A 6,000-nucleotide genomic window follows, 5' to 3' on the forward strand; every position below is an offset into this window, starting at 1 on the left:
CATAAGCTTTATTTTATCCCATGATACACAAATAAATTTGAGAATTTTTTTAATATTTCCATGATAGAATATTTTCAAATTAATACTAATATCTGAATTCAGATATCTTTTAAAAAATAATCTACTGAAATTTCCAATAGAATTTTTAACAACAATAAACAAATTACACGAACCTGTTTTGAAATCGTTGAATTTGATATCATATACATTAGGTGACAATTTTATGCTGCAATAATTGAGTTCTTATATGCTTGTAATCATGAAAATTAGATTATATGATTCACTTAATTAAAAAATAAAATTAATTTAATTTTAAATAAAAAATTCAGTTTCAGATTAGTAAATCGAATGATTTTGAAAATAATTTTTCAGACAATCAGAAATTATTATATATATTTTCAGAGGTCTTTTTTTTTTTTTTTGGAAGAGATTTGTTAATAAACTTAATGTCTAATTTATACAAAATACTTCTGAAAAATCCGAATATAAAAAAGCTGATCTTCATGATAAAAAAAAGAATAAATAGCCGAATAAAACCAGTTTAATTATAATTACAGTTTTTATTTTATGAAAGCAAATAACTGCAATAAAAATAAAGTTATTGTAACATCATCAAAATAAACGTCATCATATTAAAATATCAGCATATTTCCTTCAATTGCATTAAAATATAAATTGACTGAAAGCACAGACACTAAAATAAATTTGTTGGGGGAAAACATAATCAAAGAAATATCATTAGTTTTGTTTGAATTGCTTGCAATTGGTGAGAAGCGTTTCGTTTAGGTAAAGCGTCCAAAAATCGATCTTAATAATGAATCCATCTGATTGCATGCACCAGTGAATTCTATGACGTCACGAACGACGTCATGAACTGCCCACAAACTTTGAACAGTTTTAGGATTCCTGGAAATTTGGATATTCGTGTATCCGGGAATTAAATTACGAAGACTATGATGCCCGTTTTAACTCAGAAAGGCAAATAGACATTTTATTTTTGACTTTGTACTTCGTGTCTGTGCTGTATTTTTGGTTTAGTCATTAATTTATCGGATTATCTCATTAAATTCAAGAAAATAATTTTGACTTTATAAAGAAATTAATCGAAATGAGGATTTAGGAAATCACTTGGTTGCTATTTTTTTTTCTAAATATTTTTTAGAAAACCTGAATTAATTTCAGGAAAGAAATCCATTCTCAATAATTTTTTTCTTGTATATAAAGCATGCATAAAGAAAATGTAGTAATTATGAAACAATTTTGTCGCCAGATTTTATAAATTTCCGACATTTGATATTTACGAGTTCGAAAAAAAAATATTTGCTGGTTATGATATCTGACAGTTTGCATATGAACATTATGACTTGAAAAACTAGAATAATTTTCAACAAGCTACTTGTATAAAATTTGACTTACTGTTTTTACATCGAATTAAAAAAAAGAATTACTCATGCATGCATTTATACATATAAATATATATATATATATATACTAACAGTGAAGATAAATGTTTGTATTGGCACACTACAAGGTAACTTAGGGTAAAAATGTGCACTTCAAAGTGATTTTTTTTAAAGTTTTTATTAGAATGGTTATTAAAATTTAATTTGAGACTTAAAAATTAAACTGAATATTCAAGTTTTTCCGCGATAACTTCCGAAAATACTATTGGAAAAAATTGAACTTTACACCATTTCTATTTAAAAAATTTTTTTTTTAATAACACCTATTTAAAAGTCGTTCAAATTTGTCTTGTTTGTTGAAAAATTTACAAAGAAAATTGCCTAATTTCCAAAAATAGATTACATTGTTGGCTAGAAATTCAAACCATTTTCATTACTTAGTCAAATATTTAATCGCGTGATTTTCTCCCATTGTTGGAAGTTAAGGAAGCATGATTCTGTTTAATATCTGTGTAGTTTACAAGACGTGTCAAAAAGTGACGTTGCAATACTGCGAAATTTAGATGTACTGGGCATTTACGTTTTTAATAGCGTTATGATGTTATTAACTTTATGATTAAAAGACTCAAGTGCATTTAAGTAAGACAATTAACATAAAACGCCTTTAATGTTTCACAATTTGATGGAGTCATAAACATAAAGCTATTATCTAAACAATTTATTTGAAATTATATATATATATATATATATATATATATATATATATATATATTTAATAAAAATTAAAAGTGGGAGTCAGTCAAAAGCTTCTATTCCGTAATAAGTGCTCGATTTTCATTATTATATGACGAAAGTAACATTAAAATTACACTAGAAAGTAAATTCGGCATTTTGGAAAAATATACCAAAAATGGGAAGATACTCCCCTCTCCACCTCTTCCATAAAATCCATATTAAAAAAATTTCTCTTACAAAAACCTCTAACAAGTAGGAAAAGGGGTAGATCCGAAATGAGATGGATGGAGTCAGTGGAGACAGTTTTCCTGGTTATCCGGGAAAGAAACTGGCGCATAAGTGTCGAAAATAGAATGCGGTAGAACAGAATTCAGAGGAAGGCACTGACCCACCCTGGGCTGTCTAGCCATATATGATGATGATGATTCCTTAAAAATATTAATTTCATGCATTGTATGAATACAAAAATTACTTAATTGATTTTAGATTTGGATTTAAGTTAATATGCTTCTTAAAATGTGATAAAGATTTTCCTGGAATAAAGAATGTTAGTAAGATATTTGTTCTGTCATTTAGCCTCTGAACTTATAACTCAAATTTGCAAGGAACATTTTTATAAGTTACCGTAAAGGACTGTATAAATAATATATGTATTTTGGAACTATCAGAGTATAGCTTCGAATTTTTTCTTCGCTCTGCTGCTCAGCTTATTAAGAAGACGGCGCATTGACTTTAAATATAATTTCGAGAATTATCTAAAAAAATTCATGTTTTAGAAAAACAATTGTAATTTCTTTAATGTAGAGGCAAAAATATTTTGTTGTATTCCTAAAATTAAAAAAGGATTTTTTTTTTTTTTTTTCCAAAACCAGGTTAGATATATTTTTTTCTTAAACACAAATAACGGCAAAAAGAAAAAAAAAGAATAAAAATAAAAACTTTTGGAGGAGAACAAAAGAATATATTTAGAAAAAAAAAGATGAATGTTACCATGACTTCTTCGAAAAGAAGTAATTTTAACATTTTCTTAAATTTAATCAATGATTACAGTACAATTTAGAGATAAACATTTGTTCCAAAATCTATAAAAAAAATGACAAAATTATTATTTTTTCTTGAATGAATGAAACATTTTATTCTTTAATTATTTTTTGAATTTTAAGAAAACATGGCACTTTTAAAAATTTTATAAAAAAAAACTTTATAAAAGCAATAATGAAAAAAAGTAATAAACAATAATTCCGAATAAAAGCTAATGGAGTAATAGGGTTTCGAGTAAAGCTTGAAGGGATTTACACAATTTGGATAAAACATTATTAGAAAGATTTTTTAATTTCCCCAGATTAATTAAAAGTTAATTTTTATTTTACATTACAATAAAAATATTAATTCTTTTTCTTTTTGTACCAATTCATTCAACTTACTATTGATTTCAATTTCTTTTATTTATTTATTTATGTTGGTATATTTCACCTATTTCTGTTGTATATTCAACCTCTTAACCGGCTTATTTTGTCTATCTAATTAGATGGACCTGTCTATTTTGCTAATGTTTTATCTCTTTCGATTAAAATAAAACCCCTAAATCACCTAAAATATTTTCTATACCAAGTAATTTTTGTATTAAATTATAATTTTTGTGAACTTGGTAAACGTTTTTTGTTAGTATAAAATTGCGAGAAAGCGATGTGCGCACAGTATCGTGAAAGGGTTAAACTATATTCAAAGATTAAGTGCTACTGAATTAAAATTGAACTAAAATTGCGACAGAATATTCACAGTGCTTTTTTTTACTGAAAATCGCTGAATAAGCTAGAAAATAACCAGATGATAAATTATTGAAATGAAGGTGAAAAAATCTCTGAATAACCAGGTGAACTAATCACAAAATTAATCAATAGAATAATCAAATGCATCAAATGTACCAAAATCTATAACTTATTCTATTTCTAATTAATTTCTGCAAATAATTCGCTGTATAATTTCAAAATAATTCTTTATTTAAGCTAATTTTACAATTTTTAAAATAATCAATTATAATGATAAATTATCGTAAAAATATTTAAATGATTCAAACCCTTTAGAGAATACTAACAAGAGATAAAATATTGAAAAATTTAAACTAAAATCTACTGATTTCTAGTTCAATACAAAGTATGATTACTATTATTAAAACAATAGTAAGAACAGTACAAAGAAATTCCAAAATTTAATTTGAATTTGTTTAAAAAGAAAAAAGTATAGCTTATGAAAAGAAAATTTTATAAACTGAATGGCAGAAAAGGGCCGTAGTTAAATCAATTAAAAGCTAGGGATACCTTTTAAATATCTTCTTTAGGAAAAAAATAAAGGAAGCATTCAATAATTTTATCACTTTTGTTACAACGAATTGATTGCAACTGTAACAGAGTGAGTATTGTTAATCTAATATTAATAAAACATCAATATTCATAAAAGTGAATTCAGAAAAGTGAAAAGATAATCATAAAATAGTAATTAAATATTTACAGCAGAAGTAAGATGAGCATTCATCTTATCTTACAGTTAATAATAACATCGGCATCTGTTATGTTTTGTAATTATTTTGAATTACGTAACATAACAGTGAGTTTTCTATCAAATTAATTTTAAAATTCTCTTATATCTATAATGAAAATTATCAGAATAAACAGTGGAGAAATATCTAGAAGGAATTCAATAAAAATCAAGAAGATATTTAATGAAAACTAAATGGGAACCTTAAAAAATTTCAATCAATTTTCATTTAGATTCCAATAAATTTAATCATATGTTTAAAAAATAAAATACATGCATTGATATTTAATATAGATTTACATAACTACAAAATATTGCTAATTAAAGCCCTTAAACAAAAATAAAAAAAAGCAGAGAATTATAAAAGAAAGAAAAAGGAAAATTTAAATATGACAGGAAAAATAAGATTATATATGAAAATCCAAAAAAAAAAAAAAAAAAAAATTCCTCATCAGTAATCAACAAAACAGACATTCAACCTTCATTCAGCTTAATAATTTTCAACAGTTTTTAGAATAAACCAAAATTCACAACCAAAATTCGATTACTAAATTGATTGCAAAATATTATTCCTTTAAATCGCAAGAAAAAAATCAACATTAATGTCTAAGAGAAATTTTCTCATGCTTCTAAATCAGTTAAATTATCACATGCAAGTAAAAAAAAATCATAATGAAATAAAAATCTTTAAACTTGCACAAATAATCGAAAAGAGTATCGAAAGAGAAGACACTGGTCAATAGTTAACTGTAGCCGGTACTCCCCTACTTTCATGTCGGGTGAAAAAAAAAAGAAAAACTCATGTCAATCCGATTACACTGTTTATAATCCAGGAAAAGGTACTCACCTAGGCTTCGCGGCCGGATAATCCGGTTGTCGGTGGGTCGGGCATCCCGCTTAGGCTTAAAAGGTTGGACGGATCAGATCACGAAGAGAGCGCGAGTGGACGGAGTTGTGTGATCGGCAGCCAAGCGTCGTCTGCGCCAGGTGGACGCTCGACCCCTGTGCGCAGCCACACATCGACCAGCCCGGACCGAGCCGGACATCTGCGCACTCGACAAGAAAGGCGATGTCGTTTGATAAGAAAGCCGAAACACTTAGTTTTGTTTCAAGCAGAAAGCAAACACTTCATATTTTGGATGTAACGGTAATGGTGTGATTGGGACAGGAAGGATATATCATTGTATAAGTGTCCCTTTTCAACACAGAAGTTGAAGGAATAGCCATAGCTGTAACAATTAATAGTTGTTGCCATAAACATCAATAAAATCTAGCTTGCATTAAAATTTGCTAAATTCAGGAAAATTTGCTGGGGTACCTGTAAATT

At 26.9% G+C, this 6,000-nt stretch overlaps 1 protein-coding gene across 1 annotated transcript in view; it reads right to left on the bottom strand.

Annotated features, from left to right (window-relative positions):
• LOC129966179 (forkhead box protein J3-like) overlaps positions 1-5,639 on the bottom strand; it is a 92,955-nt gene extending 87,316 nt beyond the window's left edge. The window contains exon 1 of the mRNA XM_056080582.1: positions 5,521-5,639. The gene's annotated coding sequence lies outside the window, so the exon portion shown is untranslated. The remainder of the gene's footprint in view (positions 1-5,520) is intronic.
• Positions 5,640-6,000: the final 361 nt, after the last annotated feature.

This window comes from Argiope bruennichi, chromosome 4 (genome assembly GCF_947563725.1).
Source record: "Argiope bruennichi chromosome 4, qqArgBrue1.1, whole genome shotgun sequence".
In the NCBI taxonomy this organism is placed as follows: domain Eukaryota; kingdom Metazoa; phylum Arthropoda; class Arachnida; order Araneae; family Araneidae; genus Argiope; species Argiope bruennichi.